Below are 25,285 nucleotides of genomic sequence, written 5' to 3' on the forward strand. Positions count from 1 at the left end.
GAGTTACCAGAGGTTCTACCTAGGGATGCAACTGTGGGAGTGAGGCCATTTTATTTAAGGTGGCATTTGTTGTTGTGCTCTTAGGAGCTTTGAGAGTGAGTATGCTGGTGCCTATGGCATCTGTGGAGAGGTTCTAGCATGCATTAAATGTAACAAATGTGCAATTATCTGCAGGAGTGGTATTCCTGCGCTTACTGTACTCCAAAAACAAAGTAGAAGGGAGGAGGAGCTTATGTGGTTTTGAAGGAATGTAAGGATGAGAGTTTGTGCCCTGTAAAGGTGAAAGAGCCTCACTAATAGAGGGCCTACATCCAGGCCTCTGTTTACACATGGTATTGGCAGCTTCCTGACAAGGTTCCAATTCAGCTTGGTACTGAGAAAAACATGGTACTTACTGGGGTTTTGACCCCGGTAAATTTGGTATTTGTTCTTTCAGGATAGGAGCAGTGATGTCAGCAGCTTCTGAGGCCTGGGGCAGGTAGAGGCAATGGGGCACTGGAAATGGAAGTGGTCCAGGACTTATATCCACACCAAAAAAAAGATGGCAGGGAATGGCAAAATGTAATTAACCCAATGTGATTGTTTGTTTCAGAAGCTACCCTGAGTGTATGCACTCTTTGGATTTGTGGGCACCCTATATTGTATTGGGCCCATGAGAGGGCTGCCAGAATGGCATCTGGAGATTAACTGGGCTTCAGAGTTGAAGCTGTTCACATCCAGAAGAGGCATGCAGTGGAATCAGCTCATGCCAATTCTGCACTAACTGACAGGCATGGCTGGGAACAGACCCAGCCTGTGTGGGCGTGGCTATATAGAAAGCAAATAAGGAGGTCACCTAGATATTCCTGGAGATACTCCTGTTCAGTGATACAGCATAGGGATGTCCATTTACAATTGCCTGAAAGATTTCAGGGATAATGGCCTATATCTGTCAGATGGAGGTGCTGACATATGGGTATGGCATGTGCAGGCATGGATTAGGCAGGTGTTGTGAATCCAGGAGGTGTGATTGGGTGGGGAGTGACCAAGCTAGTCTAGGGTTGCCAACTTTCTACTCTCACAAAATGGAGCACTCTTGCCTTGCCCTGCCCTGTCCCTCTTCTGAGACCCTGGCCCCGCTCACTCCATCCCTCCTCTCTCCGTCGCTTGCTCTCCCCACCTTCACTCACTCGCTCATTTACACCAGGCTGGCTCAGGGAGTTGGGGTGTGGGCTCCAGCTGGGGGTGTGGGCTACAGATTGGGGGGGTGCATAAGGGGGCTCTAGATTGGGAGGTGGAGTCAAGAGATTTGGAGTATGGGAGGGGACTTCGGGCTGAGGCAAGAGGTCAGGGTATGGGAGGCAGTACAGGCTCTGGACTGGGGCCCAGGATGAGGGATTTTGGGTGCAGGAGGGGGCTCCAGGCTGGGACTAAGGGTTGGGGTGAGGGCTCAGGCTGGAGGTGCAGGCTCTGGGCTGGGGGCGTGGAACCAAGGGGTTCAGAGTATGGTAGATGACAGGTCAGCTAAATTATACAGCGTTGCTTCTGTTTCCTGATTTGGACGACTGAATAACCAGTTGCACATGAACTAGTGCATTAATCTTGTTTGAATGCAAACAAATTCATTTTTGAAACATCCATGGAAACGCAAACTAATCCATACAAATGATGATGAATAGCGAACAAAAAGGTATCAGAACACGAATGAGCTAAACGGCCGTTCAGAATTCAAATGGATTTTTTGAATACCTTTTTCCGTTATTTGAATAGCTCTCTTCCTTATTTGGGCAAAAATCCCCTATCAGGGCCCTTTATACAAACTACTGGGATGACTTGGGTCTACAGACCTAAGCTAAAAATTTCATTAAAAACTGGTGATCCTGTCAGGTTTTTTTTTTTCTTTTTTTTTCCCCCCATTTGTGCCAGAAATAGCAGAAGATCTGCCTTTCTTGTAGCTTCTGTGTACTTCAGCTCACAGTTCCCTCCAGAAAGAAGTAGTAAAAAGGGCTACTAAATAGATAAAATAAACAGTTCGTCTACTTACACTTTTAGTCAGCGTTGTCTGAAGGAGAAAAAAAAATTTAAGAGTTCCACCAGGCTAGATGTTTCCTGTCTAATATACGAGAGCCACCCCGACCTTCCTTGGAATTATGCTATGAAAAGAATCTTTGTCGATAAGCAGCTGCTATATGAAGTACATAAAAGATTAGTTACCTAGTTCTCGTAGGTCTACGCTTCCTGCAAAGAACCATGTAATGTGCTACACCTGACACTAAATCTTTGTTAGGCTTTGCAACCTTCTATCCTGAGCTGATAAGCTCCCCTGTTATTTGAAAACACATCCTGTGTTTTCTGTTGAAGGCAAATAAGTTAGGCTAACTTTTTTGGACTTCATTTCAAGGTTCACTTCAACTCTTGGGTGACATTTGAGTTGTTTCATTCAAACCTGTTCACCTGCGTCTGTGTCCGTTTTTTTCATTGTAAACATTTGCCGTTCAAGCTAAAGATTCATGTGAATTTGTTACAAGGCAAAGTTTTGTAATTTTGCTGCTTTTTCAACTGTCACAAACTTCAGAGTGAAACTTCCCCCTGCCAAATGGCTTTTTTAAAATATATGAAAAATGCCTTTCACTTAAACAAGCAAAAATAAACCAAAAATGGACTTGAAAATCATGAAAATATTGACTAGTGATGAGATTGCATCTAGCTTTGCAGGTTAGATTGATTTTTAGACAAGAACTGTTGTACCTAGGGCCCAGCACAGTGGGATCACAATCTGGTCAAGTCCTCTAGCTACTACCACATTCCAACTGTTAATGATGCTAACAGGAGAAAGCTTTGATTAACAGAAAAAGAAGACACACATTATCTGTGCCAAGGAGATTACCGTCTATCACCCCGACTCTGCAAAGACTTGTGCATGTCCTTATCTATACTACACACTGTGTGCAAGCCCCTGGCACCTTAGGGACCACTTAGTGTGTAAAGTTAAGAATATGCATGTTTGTCAGTTTTTTTTTTTTATTTGATTGAATTATGCTGCTTGTCTGGATGTAGCATCCACTGATGGGACTATGTAGCAGTAGTGACGTTGGAAAATCTTGAGCTTCCTGGAAGTCGTAATTTAATTTAACCAATATAGGACTGAATACGGAATCATGTTCTATAGTTGTCACGGCAGGTGTGGTTCTTAACTTTCTGTTAGTGGCCTAATTACTGGTTAGGGTCTGATGTATTGCGGAATTTCACAAAGTAATTCCCTAGCCTGACTTTCTTCAATAACTCTATTTCCTTTTGGATCAAACAGAATAAATTACCACTACATAAGTCCCGGATCTGCCCAATATAGTTTCACACCTCTTTGGTTTCTTATCAGTACACAATGTTTTTCTTTCTCAACTGATTCATCTAGCATTCTGTCACTGGGCCAGTTTCTCCGGAACCTATTACTGGGTTAATGTCTGTGAGAACCCATTTTCTCTGTATCAGCATATGTTGGGCAATGAAGCACAAAATTTGCAAATGGTTCCATAATTTCAATACACAAATATAAACTGCTTTCTGCTTTTATTTATTGTCTTCCCCTTTCTTGCAAGGGGTATTTGATTGCATTTCTTAGCTCTAATTGAGAGGAGAAGAATAAAAACAAAGATTTTACTTTGAATGAATGATGATTTTCTATTACCAAAATTATCTTGAATAATAGGGACTAGAGAACAAAGCAGGCAGAAACAGGGATTCCTGGTGGGAATTCTTCACAATAGAAATGTTTTTTTTAAATAATTAAATGAGATGGTGGCATAAACGCCACTAGGAAAATATGTACTGAATATTGCAAGTATAATTAGTTTTCTGAAAGCTTGCCTCTGGTTTTAGTGTCCATCAATACAGTAACACTCTGCCCAGTTAGACAAGGTCTTTAAAGCAATTATAAAAGGTTAATTGTACAAAATTAGCATATATAATGATACTAATGCCACTACATGTGGTGAGTACCATGTGCTTTATCTACTATATGTATTTAGTTTATCTACTTATCTGTCTGCCGTGTACTTCTGAAAACAATGACCTCCTCAGTGTCTCCGGTATAGTGACTAGCAAAACTTTTTTCCCTAGCAACTTGAAAATTGAATATTCACTTTGACTCTGTGTAAGACTATATACATCAACCATACTGTTTTTGTATGTAATATATAAGAATACAATAAGCCTGGAGATCACAGCATTACATAGAACAGGAACAGCTAACGGGAGTTTTGCGAGGGAGTTCTCCAGGTGAAGGAGGCATGATTATGTGACCGTTGAGGTAAGTTTGTTGTCTCTAGTGTGTTTGTGGGATCAAAAAGATCAAAGGCTCAACAGAGAAAGTTGCTGCAGGAGTAAAAAAAAGAATACAGGCAGAAGTCCAGCAACAGAGTGGGGGCTATCTAGTTTATTGCACCCAATGCAGCATGTATGATTACCTGTCCTATGGGCAGGTGACATATGTGTGCATTTGGTGCAAGGAGTTCCTGGCCCTCAGAGACTGTGTACCGGCTTTGGAGACCAGAGTGGCTGAACTGGAGGAGCTAAGGGGGACAGAGAGGTACATAAGTGAGACTTTCTGGGACCCAGTAGAATGTTCCCACCCCCGGTCTGACAGCCTCTGTGTTGAGGAGGAGGATAAAAGTTTCAGTGATGGAGAACATCCAACTGGAGCAGAGGGAAACGATCCCATAGTTGGGACTCTCCTTCCAGATGATGTTATGGTATCCTTTCGCACTGAGGATACCTCTCCAGAGTAGGGAACTCCAGTTATTGGGAAGAGACAAGTATTAGTAAAGGATGATTCAATCATTATTAACATAGATGGGTTTGCAATACCGGGAGAACCGCATGGTGACTTGCCTGCCTGGTGCAAAGGTTGCGGAGCTTTCAAAACATCTAGATAGACTTATGTGTAGTGCCTTGGAGGAGCTGGTGCTCATGGTACTTGTAAGTACCAATGACATTGGGAAGGATAGGAGACAGGTCCTGGAGGCCAAATTTAGGCTGCTAGATAAGAGATTGAAGTCCAGGACGTCCATGGTGGCATTATTTGAAATTCTAGTTCCACGCGCATGGCTGGTTGGACAGGCAGAACTGCAGGGTCTCAATGCATGGAAGAAATGATGGTGTAGGTAGGAGAGGTTTAGATTTATTAGGAACTGGGAAAACTTTTGGGAAAGGGGGAGCCTATACAGGAAGGATGGGCTCCACCTAAACTAAAATGGCAACAGATTGGTGGCACTTAAAATTAAAAAGGTCATAGAGCAGTTTTTAAACTAATGGCTGGGGGAAAGATGATCAGTGTGGAGGAGCACGTGGTTCAGACACAAACATCTCTTGGGGGACAATCTATTAATGGAGATTGTCTATGTCCTAGTAAAAAGGAGAGGATGGAAGATAAGATACGGGTAGGATCTGATGAGAAACAGTCAAATGAGAGGCCCATTCAATTACATCATGTAATGGCAGACAGCTAACAAGTGACAAGTTTTTTAAATGTTTGTATATAAATGCTAGAAGTCTAAATAATAAGATTGGTGAACTAGAGTGCCTCATATTAAATGAGTAGATATAATAGGCATCACAGAAACTTGGTGGAATGAGGACAGTCAATGGGACACAGTAATACCAGGGTATAACACATATCAGAAGGATAGAACAGGTCGTGCTGGTGGGGGAGTGGCACTATATGTGAAAGAAAGCCTAGAATCAAATGAAGTAAAAATCTTAATGAACCAAACAATACCATAGAATCTCTGTGGATAGCAATTCCATACTCTCATAAGAAGAATATGGCAGTAGGGATATATTACTGACCACCTCACCAGGATGGTGATAGTAACTGTTAAATTCTCAGAGAGATTAGAAAGGCTATAAAAAAACTCAGTAATAATGGGGGATTTCAACTATCCCCATATTGACTGGGTACATTTCACCTTAGAACGGGATGCAGAGATAAGGTTACTTGACACCTTAAATGACTGCTTCTTGGAGCAGCTAGTCCTGGAACCCACAAGAGGAGTGGAAATTCTTGGTTTAATCCTAAATGGAGCACAGGATCTGGTCCAAGAGGTGAATATAGCTGGACTGGTTGCTCATAGTGACCATAATATAATTAAATTTAACATCCCTGTGTTGGGGAAAACACCACAGCAGCCCAACATGGTAGCATTTAACTTCAGAAAGGGGGACTGCACAAAAATGAGCAAGTTAGTGAAACAGAAATTAAAAGGTACAGTGCAAAAAGTGAAATCCCTGCAAGCTGCATGGAAACTTTTTAAAGACACCATAATAGAGGCTCAACATAAAGGTACATCTCAAATTAAAAAAAAAAACCTAGTAAGAGAACCAAAAGTGCTACCGTGGCTAAACAACAAAGTAAAAGAAGCAGTGAGAGGCAAAAAGGAATCCTTTAAAAAGTGGAAGTTAAATTCTAGTGAGGAAAACTGAAAGGAGCATAAACTCTGACAAATGAAGTATAAAATATAATTAGGAAGACCAAAAAACAATCTGAAGACCGCTAGCCAAAGACTCAAAAAGTAATAGCAAATTTGTTTAAGTACATCAGAAACAGGAAGCCTGCTAAACAACCAGTGAGGCCATTGGACAATCAAGATGATAACGAAGCACTCAAGGATGATAGGGCCATTGCAGAGAAACTAAATGCATTCTTTGCATCCGTCTTCATGGCTGAGGATGGAAGGAAGATTACCAAACCTGAGCGATTCTTTTTAGGTGACAAATCTGAGGAACTGTCCCAGATTGAGGTGTCATTAGAGGAGGTTCTGGAACAAATTGATAAACTAAACAGTAAAGTCACCAGGACCAGATGGTATTCACCCAAGAGTTCTGAAGGAACTCAAATGTGAAATTGCAGAACTACTAACTCTAGTCTGTAACCCATCATTTAAATCAGCTTCTGTACCAAATGACTGGAGGATAGCTAATGTGATGCCAATTTTTAAAGAGAGTTCCAGAGGTGATCCCAGCAATTGTAGGCCTGATGTCAGTACCAGGCAAACTGTTTGAAACCTGTAGTAAAGAACAAAATTTGTTGGGGGGAAAAGTCAGCAGTAAAGGGAAATCGTGCTTCACCAATCTACTAGAATTATTTGCGGGGGTCAACAAGCATGTAGATAAGGGGGCTCCAGTGGATATAGTGTATTTAGATTTTCAAAAAGCCTTTCTATGCTGTCACGGGATAAGAAGGAAGGCTCTCTCATGGATTGGTAACTGGTTAAAAGATGGGAAACAAAGGGTAGTAATAAATGGTCAGTTTTCAGAATGGAGAGAGGTAAATAGTGGTGTCCTCCAGGGGTCTGTACTGGGACCAATCTTATTCAACATATTCATAAATGATCGGAAAAAAGAGTAAACTGTGAGGTGGCAAAATTTACAAATGATACAAAACTACTCAAGATAATTAAGTCCCAGGCAGACTGTGAAGAACTACAAAAGGATTTCACAAAACTGGGTGACAGGGCAACAAAATGGCAGATGAAATTCAATGATGATAAATGCAAAGTAATGCACATTGGAAACCATAGTCCCAACTATACATATAAAATGATGGAGTCTAAATTGACTGTTACCACTCAAGAAAGAGATCTTAGAGTCATTGTGGATAGTTCTCTGAAAACATTCACTCAATGTGCAGCAGCAGTGAAAAAGGTGAACAGAATGTTTGGAGCCACTAAGGAAGGGATAGATAATAAGACATAAAATATCATATTGCCTCTCTATAAATCCATGGTATGCCCACATCTTGAATACTGCATCCAGATGTGGTCGCCTCATCTCAAAAAAGATATATTGGAAAAGGTTGAGAAAAGGGAAACAAAAATGATTAGGGGGCATGGAATGGCTTCCATATGAGGAGAGATTAATAAGACTGGGACCTTTCAGCTTGGAAAAGAGATGAGTAAAGGGGTATATGATTGAGATCTATAAAATCATGACTGGTGTGGAGAAAGTAAATAAGTGTTGTTTACTCTCTCATAACGCACAAACTAGGGGTCACCAAATGAAATTCATAAGCAGCAGGTTTAAAACAAACAAAAGGAAGTATTTTTTCACACAACGCAGTCAACCTGTGGAACTCTTTGCCAGGGAATTTTGTGAAGGCCAACACTATAACAAGGTTCAAAAAAGAACTAGATAACTTCATGGAGGATAGGTCCATCAATGGCTATTAGCCAGAATGGGCAGGGATGGTGTCCCTCGCCTCTGTTTGCCACCAGCTGGGAATGGGTGACAGGGGATAGATCACTTGATGATTACCTGTTCTGTTCATTCCCTCTGGGGTACCTGGCATTGGCCACTGTTGGAAGACTGGATACAGGGCTGGATGGACCTTTGGTCTGATCCAGTATGGCCATTCTTATGTTCTTAAACATTTAAAAAAATCATGTAGTTGACCTTTCTATTGATTTTAAAAATGCACTTAGAAGCCCCGAGGTGACAGTTTTCCCACTATTTCTAAGTTGCAACATGAAAGTGTCCTTTTTAGAATATGCTTGCTCTTTGTGACTTTAAGCCTACTCTGACAAAATTGGTAATAAAAAAGGCTTTCATTTTGCAGAAGAAAGGAACTGTTAGGTATATGGCATTGCTAGGTAACGCCATGTGACCACAATCGAATCTGACTAAGCTTCTGAAGCTGCTTCTTTGTTTAAAAAAACCCCCAAACTTTCACTTTAAAATATTGGGTTTCGAGGAGTCCAAAGGGGGGGAAACTTTATTTTCCTCTCAAAAGGAAGCAGCAAAAATCATTGGTTGTAATGGGGTTGGGGAGAGGAAAGAAGAGGCAGAGCTGTGGTCAGGAAAAAGAACACAACTGAGAGGCAGGGGGAGAGCAGTGAAGTTGACAAAGAAAGAGAGACGCTGCAGATGAGAAGGCTAAGTGTGAAATAAAATCAAAAGAGGTACAGATAAAAAGAAGAAGGAAAATGAAAGAAACATTCCTGTAAGTTGAATCTGAGTTAACAGATGCTGAAAATGACAAAATAAAGAAGTCTGCAAGATGTTTTCGAAATATAGCATGTACTGTAAGAAAATCAAAAAAGTAATTTCTTACCTTTAATAATTCTTGCCTATACTAGCATGTTTGGTACCTGTTGTCTGATATTGGCTACATTTCACATGGCCAAACTGTTATCAATACCACTTCAAAATGCCTTGATCTTTACTGGGAAGTTCAGGACAGTAATTCATCATCATTGGCCTCAGCAGCAGCAACTCTCAGGAATTTTTATCATTCATGTTGTTTATCCCTGTCCTGAACAGGATTAGATGACACTGCTAAAAATGCTCACATCCTCTCTGCACTTCAGCCTTAGCAATTGCTACCACTGCTGCACCAGTGACAAAACATGCCAGTGTAGACAAGACTGCTACAAGAGAGACTCCTGGGTTCTGAATCAGTGCGGAAAGAGGTTTGTTCCTGACTATGCGTGCAATTAAATGGTCTTCAGCACTGGTTCATCTGCTCCCATTGCTGACACCCATTTCATAGTGCAGGCAAGTGACCTGCCACTGTTTCCAGTTCTCAGCTTTGTATTGTAGCAAAGGAATAGCAACAATAAGGATCTCTGTTGGCAGACTTAGGAGGATGGGGAGGCTTTATTTCACCTGGATTGGTATAGCCGTCTGGTTGTGTACTGCTATTTATGGCCTTGAATAGACAGAAAGGATAGTCCATCTTAACAGTAAGCAGTACCTTAACTAGTGTAGAATAACAGAAGTTGCCTGTAAGTCTGTGGGGGGGGGGGGGGGGGGAAAGGGAGTTTTGTTGCTGACTTGCAAATGGTATCTTGTTTTGCTAAGACTCTGTATGAGGAGTACAGGATCAAATCCAGGCTGTGGCCGTTTAACGGGGATGAAGGATCCGTGCGGGCTCTTTATAGTTAGATTGTATTGTTAAGTGTGTGTTAGTTGTGTTGGGGGCAGTGCTGTGCAACACCATCCAAGGTGGAGCTCTGGGGGCCTGTGCCTCAGAATGCATGTATGTAGTGTAGCTGTAGCTGAGTCGGTCCTAGGATATTAGGCAGACAAGGTGTCTGAGATCTTTTATTGCACTCTCACATTTTATTGTGTCTCTCAGAATGCATGTACCATTTAGGGGGAGCAGATAGGCAGTATTGCTTTGTATGATGTAGCCTGCTTTCCCCAGTGTAGCGTGAGAGGTGGGGTTATAGCATCATCACCGCCCTATCCTCCAGTATAGTTGAACCCAGGAGCACTAGGGGGGAGAAGTCGCTAAGCACTGGGATGTTATTGTATCTAGCCTTTGTGCAAGATGTGCAGCAAGAGAAGGATCTTTAGGTCTTCCCTCTTCTCACCCATGCTGGGGCCAGACACAATCTACCCTTTTGCTATCCCAGCCCTCTTGCTCCTGGAGGAGATGCCAGTATATTTGGATAAGTATTGTACAAACATCTGAACTTTTGGGTATTTAACCAATCTGCAACTTTTGAGATCCTCCTAGCATTAAAGCTGATGTGATTGGAGGCTATTAACAGTTTGCCTGTGCAAACAGGTATGGATGAAGAGAAACTAAAACAGAACCTTAGTGACATTCAAAGCCATTTAATGGCTTTTTAAAAATAATCTTTTTAGTTCTCTGTTTAGAGTTTTGCTTTCCTCTGCACTGTGTGGGAAATGTGATTAAAGCCAAAATACTATGAAAATGGCTATTTTAGAAAGGGACCCAAATGGAAGAGAAGGTACTGGTAATCTCACAAACCAGTCTTCTCTTATGAGTTTTCTTATCCAGTGTTGTAGAATCAAGACGCTCAGATAAGATTTGGATAATTATATTTATCCAAACCAAACTCAACTGCCACAGCTTGTGACTGCTTAATTTTCCTTTAAATAGTTAATAGCATGACTTTTTGCTGTCATTCCAATCATTTCAATTAACAAATTAACATTTTGAGGCTTCTTTCCCTTTGGTAATGATTCATCCTGTAACCTGAACTTACAACTTTTCAATGGTTTTATAGACCTGAAAAGCTGCTAATATTGATTTTTTCTTCATCTTGGAGGTGAATAATTACTACATTCAAACCACAACATCAGGTGTAACAGGACAGAATTGTTGACACAACTGGCCTTCCATTCACATGTGAATGAAAAAATTCAGACTGTTTGGAGAAGCTGAAGGCTAAAGAAAAGTAGAATATCTCAGGATATTCTGGGACTAATTTGAAAAATATTCTCAAATATTTGAAAAAGATTCAGTATTTAGTTTTTACCTTATGTTAAATAATTGAGCAAGATAATATCCCTCCCCCCACACATACCAACATTCTAGCATTGAACCGGTAGAATTTTTTTCTTTGGGAATATGATTTGCAATTCCTGGTTTGGTGAGTGGGAGGAGTTGTAATCCTGCATTGGGCTATATTGTATAGTATAGTATTCAGGAAAAGACTGACATCACATCCTTAAGATACCTATGGAAGAAGGAAGCATGTGCTTAAAACTAAGCATGTATTTAAGTGTTTTCCTGAATAGTGATCTTTTACTGAATCAGGGCCTAACTAGATGGCAGAGGTGTATTCTAGGGCAGGTACTCCAGCTGTTTTAAATAGATACCAAAAGAAAACTTTGCTTCTCTCCCACAGGCTTGTTCTCAATACACCTTTCTCTCTCCTTTTCTCACTAGAAAAGCTACTATGAGGTTATTGTGGGGGAAAACACCATGCTTGGATAGGACTTCCATCAAATCACAGGCTCCATAAATGGGTGAGTGTAGCTAAGGGCTGATTTGACATGAGTAATTAACACTTGAAGAGAGGCCTACGCTTGAGTCTGATCAACTCAGCTTAGCATTGCCATATGTAAATTAAAAAAAACTAAAAAACAAAATCTGAAGTGGAACTGTGTTTTAAATCCCTCCCCTCTCCCCCACCCCAATTAATAAAAATGTTCTTCCAAATTGGACAAGGTATTCTAAATAAGCCAAGTAAAACAAGAAATCTGGAAAAAAGAAATCCTAACAGTGAGTAGCCAGCATCTTTCATTAAAGGGAAACACAGCACAACTGTTGCTTCATTATTTATTTCAACTTAAGCTCCTATCTACCCGAGTAGAAATCCCCAGCTGAAAAATTTCACTTGGTTTCAACTGGCAAATAGGACAATGAGTTTATTAAATGGGGTCCTCCAGCAGAAACCAACAGAGACCAGAGGAAGGATTATCATGGAATCTACTGAAACTGCTATTATGACAGCACTCTAGCTTTAGGAACCTTAAATCTATTTGACAGCACACTCACTAGATGGTACTGCAGACAACAGGCTAGGAGATGTATCCATGTGTATGCTCATTCTTCCATCTCCCTATCTGATCTCCCAAAAACACATGCACAAGTGTATCTTGAGTGTAACCTGGTTTCTGCCATCAAACTCATGAATTTTACACTTACTCACAATAGCTGACATTTCCCATTACTTCCAATAGAAGTGAAGCCTGATGATGCCTTAAGTTAAAATAACTATAATTTTCTAATTGCCTCCACATGTAGAAGTGAGGCTGCCCCTAGTAAAGATGGTCTCTTTCCCATTGTTTCCAGTAGGATTAAAGCTATGCTGTCTTGAGAGAAGTTGGCTTGTCCCCTGTGGTTAGGAAACTAGTCAGTCAGCAAATGATAAAGATATGGGAATGTGAGGCAGAGGGGGAGTGAAGGAGAACAGGTGACATGGGGCATGGAACACACACTAGCCAAGTATGTGTCTATTCACATCTCTGATCCAAAGAGGGTAACAACCTACTGCTGCTCCTAGCTAATGGATATTGTTCTTAGACTGACGTGATAAAGGTGTAGGACTGTGCTTTGAAACGAAACATCTTGAGCTCAGTGCTCATAGAGAACTTAAACAGGGGGTTGTCACAGATGGATGGAGACTGAGGATGTATAGGGGAACATGGGTTACAGCAGGAAACTGAGGAGGCTCCAGATGAATAGGGATGAAAGAGGGAGAATGAGAGGGGTAGGAGACCTCTTCGTAGATTGCAAAGCCAGAAGGGATCATTTAGTCTGACCTCCAGAGTAATACAGGACATAAACTTCCCCAAAATAATTCCCAGAACATATCTTTTAGAAAAACATTCAACCCAGATGTAAAAATTGTCAGTGATGGAGAGTCACGCCTTACTCCTTGGTAATTTGTTCCAGCAGTTAATTATCTTCTCTGTTAAAAATTTACATTTTATTTTTGGTCTGAATTTGTCAAGCCATTCGAATCTGTTACACCTTTCTCTGCTACACAGAAGAGCCCATTATTAAATATTTGTTCCCCATGTAGGTACTTCAGACTTACCCTTCTCTTTGAAAGCTAAATAGACTTACTATACTGTGTTTTCTAATTCTTTAATCATTCTCGTGACTCTTTTCTCTGAACCCTCTCCAATTTATCAACTTCCTTTTTGAATTGCAGATACCAGAACTGGACACAGTATTCCATTAGTAATCATACCAGTGCCAAATACAGAGGCATATTGTGGGGTAAGGGAAGACAAATATGTAGGCAGTAGACTCTGGACTAATATGAAGGGATTATGGGAGTGGGGGAAAGATAAGTGAGGGGGATGGAGAGAGAGAGAATGGCAGTCGACCCCACCGCAAACATTAATAGAGGTTAAATGGAATCCTTTGAATAGCCAGCTGGGATGCTTATATATGTGTGTGGGCATTTAAGATTTAGTTTTGAACCTGAACTGATCATATACATTTGAAAGTGGATGATTTTCCGCTAAAGGCTCAAATTTTAGAAAGCCGATTAAAAAAAAATTAAGGTCCTATCATTTATCATTTTATTAAATTTATAGTTGTATTAAAATGTGAATTTTAAGCAAATCTTATGATTTTAGGGGGTCTTTTATGTGATTTTTTTTTTAGATACTTAAGATTGGCAGTACTGTTATAACAGTTTTTAAATTGAATTATTTGAGAAAGTTATGTGCCTGAGAAAATAAGTTCTGTAATGGACACTTGAATGTAACCTTAATTATAGCATTAAAGACCCAGGAATGCATTTGTAATACATACACGTGTGTGAGAGTGAGAGAGAGAAAGAGAATAAAAAGTAACACTAAAGAAAAGCATGGAGTATTATTAGAATCTCACCATCAACATCTAGTGCCCTGAAATTTATTCTCAATCAAAACTCTACTCCATCATTTGTGCTTTAATGTTTATTTGGAACAAAAAGATCAATTTATCAAATTCAGCCTTTTGAAAACACAAGACATTGCTCAAGGTTCTCTTATATTATGTTGGTATATCAAAGCTCACATGCCTACATCAATAATCTGTGCCCTGTAATTAGTAATCATTCATTACAAGCTGAAGAAACCATATAGAGCACTTACAACCCCAGAGGACTTAATTGTAAACTGTGGCTAGTGTTTTATGATTCCAATAAATATAATCTATTGACTGTGATTTTATTATAGTTTTTAAAGAAAGAAATTGAGTGTCTCTTTCATTTTCCTCTGGCTTCAGGCATTTGCTGTCGGTCTTATTTTCTGGTACTGTTAAAAACCGAAAACAGAGCACATAAAGTGTCGTTAAATGCATTTCTTCCTATCAGATGGTTGATGGAAACTAGCAATGTGCAAGCAATCAGTGATACTTAAGATTAAATATGTTAATTTATTATCAAGCTGCAATGTCCTTTTCACTAATATACTTATAGACAAATGGTTGCTTTTGTTTGTGGTGTCAATTTGGTTGGATGGGCAATACTTAGGCACAATATAAGACACTTTTTGATTCTTAAAGGGTCTTTATTCACACTTGAGCCAAAGCAGCTGGTGGAGGGTTAGAGAGCACTGAAGTCACCCAAATCTCTGGATATTGCTTTCCTCTGCACCATCTGTGTCCTGTTAAATATTCTTGATATTTGCCAAGTTTGGGCCAATTTATACATTAAATCAGTTACTCAAAACCAGATCCAAGAAGCTTCAGGGGGAAAAAACAGTATTAAACTGCACAACACTTGTACATTAATCATTCACTTTGGAACAAAAAGTTCAAGTTCTGCCACACAAATAATCACAGTGAGATGTTAGATTTCTGGATCTCAATGAGACAAGTTGGAGGGGTATTCTTTTTCCTGAACACTTTACTCTCCCCAGAGAAGAGCCCCATCTTCAGTTTTCTGCGGTGCTGTCTGAATATCACTTTGGGGTAGGGTGGGGAGGGTGAGAAAGACCTTACAGAGCAGCTGTAGGGTCAGTCCTGGTGGTAAATGCTTTTTCATCTAATATGTACCATAGCAGAGTAAGGCCTAACATGCTGGCTAGTTACTCTAATAGTCTAACATTTTACTGTCATATACCTGACTACATGCTGAAGTAATTCAGATTATCCAACAAGAGCATTACTCTAGGCAGTTCATAATATTTCAGCAGCTTAGTATGCTATTGCTGTCACACTTGCATTTAAATTATTAAATTAAGAGAGTAAAGGTCTAGTCTTCAGAATATTGGCTTTAGGATAAAATGAAAATCTGTTACGTCATGGTAACTGCTTGTCATCTTATGACTTCAAGATAAGTGTCTCCGAGCTGAAAGTTTCAATTTTACTATCTTTCTCTCAAATCCATTAACTGCATTTAGCTGTGTTTAAAAATGGGTGGGTGGGGGGGAACCAGTTCTTGATTCTTGACAAAGAGGGATTTAAAAGCAAACAAAAGTTACTACTCTGGGTCAGTTTTACAAGCCTTTATCCTCCCCCTCCCCTGCATTCTGTTTTACACACAAGATACTGCAAGCACATATGCCTATTGAACATGGGACCACTCATGAATTGGAACCTTCCAGCTTGCTCTGAGCAATAAGAGAGAACAGACATAAGGTGGTATTGGCTTAAGAATACTGTAGTCCCACAAATATTTGGGGTTTTTTTACACAGTTATACTGAACTATAAAGAGACTGATTCTGCCACCCCTTACTCATGCCTTCTAAGTATTTCCATTAATTTCAAAGGGATTGCTTGCAGAACAAGATGACAGTCGGCATGAGTAAGGGTGGCAGGTTAGAGCTCTTGGAGATAGTCCCATAGAGCAATGTTTAGGCATAATGCATGTATTTACTTCCCAAAGTTGAGCAGTGTCGTGACCTAAGGTTTCATTTTTGTTCCATGGATAGGAGCCAATTACAAAGTTCAGAGCTGAATCCAAATCCAAAATTTTAAATTTACCTGTAACATTTAAAATGAATTCATTTGAATGTCTTGTTTTAACTAGGTTTTTCACTTATCACAACCAGTGTTAGATGCTTCTAAAGGGAAAAAATATAGGGCCAGATCCTCATCTTGTATAAATCAGTGTAACCCTGTTGAAGCTTGGATGAGAGCTGGAAATACAATTCTGGTGACAAAGCCATGAATTTTCACTCTCAAATTACATGGTCAGAGTTTAAGGTTTTCTTATTGTGATGAAATACGTACTTCTCCATACAAAGAATAATTTGTCTATTATTTGGAATGTGTATGATGTGATGTTCATTTCCTTACACCTTTTAAGTGCTTGGGTTTTTTAAGTGATGGGATGGGTAAAAAATAAGGTGGTCACTAAGCAACCTTAATTGGATTTTGAAATCAAGCTTTTGGGTTTTTTCCTAATAATTTATAAGAAACTGAATTATCAATGGGATAAATTATTCCCTGCTGTAACTCATTGACTTCAATAGAGTTATACCAGAAATGAATTTGGCCCAGTGCGTTTCTCTGCACTTGCTTTACTGGGTTTATACAAGTCTTCTAGCATTAGTACAAATAATGACTTCAGAAAATATAATTGCTTAATCAAACAGTAATGAAATTTATTAAAAGCTGCCCACAGATCAACAAAGGATGATAGCCTTTGCATTTTAAAATTGGAATCAAAAAAGAAAAAAATGAATAGCATATATTTTTAAACAGCAAGAGTTGAATTACTCACGTTGCTTTCCAGCAGGCAAGCAGGATTGTCACAGGTGGTGCCAATGCTTCATGTCAAGTGTTATATCAGAATTCAATAGACTGACACCACTATTTCATCACTGGGACTCAACCACCTAAATTAAATTGAACCTGTCAACTGCTCTGATTAGGTGATGATGGCTAATTTTCCCAAACTGTTCATAACCCAGCTGATATTTATTGAAGAATTAGGATGCACTATGAATGCCATCTCTGAAATAAAATCATGCCAAGACCTCTAATCTTACATGCTTCTGCTGCATGAGTTTGCACTATTAATATGAATTCATTTATGATTAATGGTCATAATATTTTCTAACACCAGATGAATACAGAAACAATTTAAACTTGGTCACTGCATCATTAATTCAGTTGGGCATCAATAAGGCTTAACATGAAGAAACTATTAATACCTTATAATTGTCTAGTATTCAGTGTTCTAGCTATTAGGCTATTGCATACAAGTAATATCAACAATATTTTCTTTTGAAGAGGCTAAGTTTAGTTGTTTCTAAGTCTAAACTATTTCTCTATTTTATCTCAGAGTAAATATAAATGAAGAGGTCAAGAAATATTATTTTACTGGAGTATTTACACTTACAACTTAGTTCTTTCACAGCACTGGTAACAGAAGATGAACAGAGGGAAGAACAGCTGTAGAGATGTTTGGGCAGTACTTACAGGGGCAGATTCTCCAGCGGCAAGTGGGCAAGGTCAACTGAAATTGCATTACCTGTCTTTTACAGCTGGCCAAATAACAGAATTTTTGATTCATTAGCTATTGCGGAAGGGGAAAAGAAAAAAACACTTTGGGTCAAACCAAAAACTAATTTTCTCAAAATGTTCAGTGAATCAAAAAATCAAAGAAAACTTTGTTTAGGGTCAAATGAAACATTTCATTTCAATTTTTTTATTCTTTAATAATTTTCAAATAGTATAAGCAAAACATTTTTTTTTCACAAGTGTCAAAACAAAAATATTTGGATTTTTTTTAAGGGTTTAGAAGTTTTTTTCAGCCCCCAAAACAAGTCAGCACAATGGACACATTTGCAGAATATTTGTTGCCAAATCTACATTTTTCACCAGGAAAAAAAAAAAGTTTCACATAAAATAATTTCACCCAGCTCTACTGACTTTTGCTTGTAGATCGCGAAACTGTAAACACAAATGGAAATGCACAGACATTTGGTTCTATTTACAAAAGAAATCATGTTCTAAAATACTGTTGCCTTTTTTGTAAGAGCAGTTTTGCCATACTATCCTAGTGCAATTTTTTTTCCTTATCCACTATTACACTGTGTGCTTTGTGCCAGTTAGATGCCATCCTGCTCCCATAGGAGGCCACATTTCAGTGGTACTGTACATATGGGTTTGTGTAGTGCTTTCTGGATATTCAGGAAGAAAGGCACTTTATTACAGTGTTGCTCCTTTGCCAAGTGGTAGCAGAATTTGAGGCCTTGCACACCAGCTTCCTTTCTGGAAAAAGTGGTAAAGTGCAGCCAATTATTTTCTTAGTGTAATTTGCTTATTTGAAAAATGTACACAAATCTTGTTTTTTCAAACGGGGTGGTAACAAAAGGCTTGCAGGTAACACCCTCCTGCAGAAACCTTAGGGAAGGCACTTCTGCCCCAGAAGCTGCTTTGTTCCTCTCCCCCCAGAGCCCCACTCAAGTCCAACTGTTTCACTGCCTCCTTTTCCTGCCCAATCCCCTGAGTTATACACCTGGGAAACTGCTAGTCCAAGGTTTCTCACTAAGATTGCATGGCCTGGAAAGGTGAGCCTGGGCATCTACCCTCCTTTTGTGCAGCTGCAGCACAAAGGAACCTCAGAACTTTCATAGCCAGAAAAAAAGTGTGTGGTTTTAACTCGTATAATACCCTTAACTTTCTGTGTGTGATTGCTGCATGGCATCTTTAGCATCTGCTAAGAGTTTCACCCTGGGTGCATGTGCATCAGTAACCATAATGAACAAGCTACTAGTGCCTATCTCCATAACACAATTCTAAAAGGTCCATATCAATGTACTATTCTTTTAAATGTTCATCACTTCCATTCATTTGTTTATATTTAGTAATATGGCAGCAGAGACTCCAGTCAGGAATTGGGGGCCCTATTTTGCCAGGTATTTCTCACTGGACTGGCTGCCTCCCATGTGCCCATCATGGCCAGAGGTTGCTCTCTTTCAGTACCCCTCCTCCCCCTTCAAGGGACTTCTTTAATAAAATTCCACACAGGCTTTCATGAGTCCAATGACCACTACTTTTCTTAAGGTCTGGTTTATTGAGGTAAAGTTCAAAAATAACCACAAAAGTCTCTCCTCCTACCCCCCACCCCCAAGCCTTAAGCTGGGTACAGTCTCAAATTCCCCTAGTGTCTCAGGGTCTTTCCTGCGAGACCCTTTCTAATTCTCTGCAGTCTTGTTACATTTTCCTGAGTCCCTCTCTCCTTTTCAGCTTCCTGTTTCTCTTTTATAGGAGAATAAGTTCCTCCATTCTCAGCGGGTTCTACTAATTTACCCCAGACCACATTCCAGGTGTGGTAGGCAGGGTTAAGTGGACAGGGCTGGCCAACTCCAAGCCTCTGGCCATTAAAAGGGCAGACCACCGCAGCACAGCATTGTGTACAGAAATAAAAAGGTGGTCCCTGTCTCGCAGATCTTACACTCTAAGTAAATAATGTCCCTCTAGCTATCTACTATCTCCATCTACTTAGGTTTTTATATCATCATCGTTCTCTGAAGGCCTGCTTGAAGTGCCTCAGACAAGATATTTAGGAACTCAACTACAGATCCAGGTGTCAAACTAAAGTAAGTGTGAAAGTTAGGTTTGTTTATGTTCCCCTAAGTAACTATCATAATGAGCAGTGATTATTAAGTTCAGGATAACATCCATGCCTAAGTCTATCCATTTCCTGCCTTCTATTTGAGTCTTGCCCAATTTTCACATTCTGTGATTTCATTATTTTATCCTTTAATCATAATACCAACAGTGTCATCAATATTATTAACTGCTGCTCTGAAACCTATCAGTATTATTTGTTTTTCCACCTTGTCATCACCCTGTCTTTGACCAATCCTCTCTAATTTTATCAGTTTCTAGAAGGGATGAGGGTTGTATGGTTTGGCATTCAAACTTCTTCCCACTAGCCATAAAGTGTAATATTTGTTTAAGTGCTAATGTAAAAAATGGTGTCTGTTTTTTCTGTATTCATTTCCATCACTGACTTCCATACCAAATTCACTCTTTTGTAAGCTAAAACCAAGTTTTTCTAATTGTCAGAACTGCAAGCGCATCCTCTCTGAAAACCAAACTGAGTTATTTCTGTCTTGTACCTCGTTGCCAACAATAAAGATTCTGGAATTAGAATTTAGCGGGCAGTGATTGATAATGTATGAAATACACACATATACTGCTAGCTCTTCCACAGCTACATTGACTCTGCATTGTTTATAATAGTGAAATGTTTTGTTAGTAAACTAAGCAGATATGACTAACAAGATGCACAGAAGTACTTCTGTACAATAATTTGAGATACTTTTGCACTAACTTTTCTGACTCTCACAGACAGTTCAATAAGCCGAACATGTACCATAAAAGATTGTTCAGAAAATATTGGATGGAGATTTGAGTATTCCAGAGTCTCTCAGAACATATTTTTACAGTATAGTGAGACACAGGCACAAGATACCAGGTTGCACATTCTCATCCAGCAATTGCACTAGCCCAAAATAACTGCATCACAGCTCCCAAAAGTGAAATGAAGTTAATTAAAAAAAAGTCCTCTGGCAGAATGCTTTCATTAGCTACTGTAACTCTCAAACTTTTAAAGATGAATTTTTTTTTTTTGTGCTTGTGCAAAAGTATCCAACTAAGTGGTAGCTTGGCCTGCAGGAAAAGGAGGAAGGGGGAAAAATCCCTTCCATACCCCTTGGGAGTTAGTTATTTGATAAGGGCTGAGAGAGTCTTAAGTATACTTCTCAGTCTCAGATGAGAGAGACAAGAGCCAGTTATGAACTTTAAACTGTACAATAATCCCGAAGGGTGAAACTAATTTCTTTAAAGTGAAGGAATAGGAACCCATGAATGAAGTGGACACTTTCTGGAACAACAGCTGTGAAAAATAGTATTCGAGAACTCCAGCTGCAGTCAAATATTTAAGAAACTTTTTAGCTAGTGTGGCAGGGTGGCTGTCCCTTTGAGGAGAGTTGACCATCAGAGGAGGGGCAGAGACTAATCTCCCTTCAAGGCACAGCCAGTATTTGACATTCAGGATTCAGATGACTAACACATTGAGTATTTTAGATCGTATGCAGGATATTGGTAGTCTGGGGAATAGCTTGATGAATTGCACCCAACAGAGGCTAGTGTATGCAATCAGAGTGTATAATCAAGGCTAAGCAAAGTGGTAATACAAGTTGTCTAATTCTATAATTAGGCCCCTACCAAATTCATTGTCCATTTTGGTCAATTTCACAGTCATAGGATTTTAAAAATTGTAAGTTTCATGATTTCAGCTATTTAAATCTGAAATTTCACAGTGTTGTAATTGTAGGGGTCCTGACCCTAAAAGGAGTTGTGAGGGGGTCACAAGGTTATTGTAGGGGAGGTTACGGTACTGCTACCCTTATTTCTGCACTGCTGCTGACGGTGGCACTGCCTTCAGAGTTGGGTGGCCAGAGAGCGGCAGCTGCTGGAGCCCAGCTCTGAAGGCAGAGCTACTGCCAGCAGCGCAGAGGTAAGGATGACATGGTAGGGTATTGGCACCCTCGTGCGCTGCTGCTTTCAGAGCTGAGCCCTCAGTCAGCAGCCGCCATTCCCTGGCCACCTAGCTCTGAAGGCAGCAGTGCAGAAGTACGGGTTGCATGGTATGGTATTGCTATCCTTACTTCTACACTGCTGCTGGCGGGAGCTGCCTTCAAAGCTGGGAACCCAGCCAACAACTGCCACTCTCCAGATGCCCAGCTCTGAAGGCAGCGTGGAAGTACAGATGACAATACCACGACTCCCTTAAAATAACCCCTCTGCAACTCTCTTTTGGGTAAGGACCCCAATTTGAGAAATTCTGGTCTCCACTGTGAAATCTATATAGTATAGGGTAAAAGCACACACACGACCAAAATTCATGGGGGAAGACTAGATTTCACAGTCTGTGACGCGTTTTTCATGGCCATGAATTTGGTAGGGTCCTAACTATAATTTAGTCTGAACAGACCTGACAGTCATCTTAGTCAAATCAGAAGTGATTAAGTTATTGCAGAGTTTGTGTTGTATTGTCACAGTTTATTTGTGCTGTTTATTACAATGTATCTAATCATTTTAACACTTACAAACAGCGTGGCAAACAGCAGGGATTCTCAAAGGTGACACATTTTCTCTTTGTGGGTAGCAATATATGCTAGATCATCATATGCATACTACTGTTGCACTACTATCCTCCATGACAATCCATCTGAAAAAAGCATCCGTGCTTTTGTTCTCTCACATGGTCTTGGTACCCTCTTTGTCTGGGTGCAGTGCTGTGCTTTTGTTTCCCCTTCTATGGCACTGGAATAATCACATACTACACCACTGGGCTTTCAGACTAAAATGTCCCTTTCTGAGGTCTGGTTCATCATCATCATGTTCCTATTTCCTATATACCTCTGGCATTTAGGGCAGCGACAAAGTTCCTCCACTCCTGTCTGTTTCTGGTAAGTCTTTCAATAGTTTCCTAGTTGTGCCTCAAGTTTTTTCAGCTCAGCTTCCACAGCTCTTCGCCATGTTATTTTCATGCACCCTCATTTTTGCCTACCTTCAGGTGTCCATCTTGATGCTATTCTGGTGATGGAACCAGTTTCCATCTGAAGCACATGGCCAATCCATCTCCAACGCCTCCTGGTAATGATGGTGCTCATAGCTGCCCTGTGTGAATAGGTTTTTGGTTTTGAGATTGTTCTGGGCCAACAGATATGGAGATTTTTTCTGAGGCAGGTTGTATGTAATGAAGACAGTTTGGACATGTCATACTTTGTCATTCCCCAGAATACTGCACTGTAAAGAAGTGTTGAAAGTACACAGCTCAGGTAAATCTTGAGTTTGGCTTTAGCATTGTATTTTGATGATTTCCAGACTGTATTTAAGCTCCTGAAGGTGTTCCTGGTTTTATTGATTCTGTTCCGGATGTTCTGGCTTGTTCCACCATCCTGGTTGATGGTGCTGCCCAAGTATGTGACTGTTTCTACATCAGTGAGAAAATGATCCTCTATCTGTACTGGGGATGGTGAGGCAATATTAAGGGTCATGATATCTGTCTTATTACAGTTGATTTTCAGTCCAATTTTCTGACTGAATGTGTTGAGTTGTTTTTGCTTGTATATGGTGTTGGGTATGTGATAGGAGAGCGAGATCTGGTTATTAATATTAAATAAAATCTATCCACTCTAAACAAAACGTTCAGTCCAAAGGCCTTTCTGACCCTTCCCCAAATGCTTAAGTCTCTTGTACTGGGCTTCTCCTTGGCTCTAGCTCCTGCCCATAGAGAAGATCATCCTCACAGGTTTCTCTAAGACAATAGTTTTCCATATACTCCCGCAAAAAGTCAGATGATTCCTGGTCACCAGATTCTCTCCTCACTCCCCCCTCCTGCCCACAAACACACAGGTGTGTGCTCTATCTGGGGACTGACATTTCCTCAAATTCCAGCCTTAAAAGGGCTATGGTCCTGTAACAGGCATGTCAGGCTGACCATATGCTGGAAGGAGTAGCACCCTGTTGCATCATCCAGGGTATCAATTGCTCCTCTGCAGCTGGATATATTCATAAGGAGAAGGGAAGCAAAGGTGAAAAATGTGGCTCAGTTAAGAGGTAGGTGAAAACCCCATGAATACATTCAGGCTGGTCATAATCTTGACACACTTGTCTAAGTGAGATGACAGCCCACACTCTTCAGGTGGAGTAGAGCAGGGGAGAAAGTCAAGCCCATTGTTCATTTCATTTATTATAGTGCTATAGAGGTACATAGCTGTAGCTAAATATAAATAATCATATAATTATGGAATTAATGTATAGATATTAGATTAGATTTGAGTTGTAGAATTAAGTGCTATATAAGGAGGTTTACACCACAGGGTACGGGACTAATAAGTATGTATCCCTGATAACTATGTATTACCTGTATAAGTAAGATAGGTCTGTAACACAAGATCTACAGGCCCTAGGTCTGTAAGATATGCAGCTTGGCTGTAGAAAGGCTTAGGCTGAAAACAGGTTAGCATGACTAGCTGACTGAGAGAGAACCCTATCCGAGTAAAATGTAAGGTAACAGTAAAAGATGAGTTAAATTGCTGACGTTCTGGAAACTATGCAGCAACAGAGTGTAAAATACATTACAGTGTCTCAGTTAATATTGCAAGATGACAGGTAATATCTTGATTGATTTTGCAAAGACCACAAATTACCATAGTAACTGATTGATATAAATGCTATTGAGTGTAAGAGGAGCTAAGGGGGTAGCCTATGAAAAACCAGGCACTCTGAAATCAATGGGGTGTGGAAATACAGATAAGGAGCAGGGGCTGAAACGGTTATGCATAAACATAAGTAGCACTATAGAATACTATAAAGGCTATATTCTGGCCTGCGTAGTGAAAGGAGAGGCTAGGGTGACAACCATTGGTGAAGCTGATGACAATGAGAATAATGTTTTTGATATGGTTTCCCACAGTATTCTTGCCAGCAAGTTTAAAAAAGTATGGATTGGATGAATGGACTATAAGGTGGATAGAAAGCTGGCTAGATTCGGGGTTAAATGGGTAGTGATCAATGGTTCGATGTCTAATTGGCAGCTGGTATCAAGCAGAGTGCCCCAGAGGTTGGTCCTGGGGCTGGTTTTGTTCCAGATCTTTATTAATGATCTGGATGATGGGATTAATTGCACCCTCAGCAAGTTTGCAGATGACACTAAGCTTGGGGAAGAGGTACATACCCTGGAAGGTAGGGATGGGGTCCAGAGTGACTTAGACAAATTGGAGGATTGGGCCAAAAGAAGTCCTGCACTTGGGAAGAAAGAATCCCATGCACCACTACAGGCTGGGGACAGACTGGCTAAGCAGCAGTTCTGCAGAAAAGGACCTGGGGATTACAGTGGACAAGAAGCTGGATATGAGTCAGCAGTGTGCCCTCATTGCCCAAGAAGGCCAACAGCATATTGGGCTGTATTAGTAGGAGCATTGCCAGCAGATCGAGGGAAGTGATTATTCCCCTCTATTCGACACTGGTGAGGCCACACCTGGAGTATTGTGTTCAGTATCCCCCGCTACAGAAGGGAT

Source organism: Trachemys scripta, chromosome 6 (assembly GCF_013100865.1).
Source record: "Trachemys scripta elegans isolate TJP31775 chromosome 6, CAS_Tse_1.0, whole genome shotgun sequence".
Lineage (NCBI taxonomy): Eukaryota > Metazoa > Chordata > Testudines > Emydidae > Trachemys > Trachemys scripta.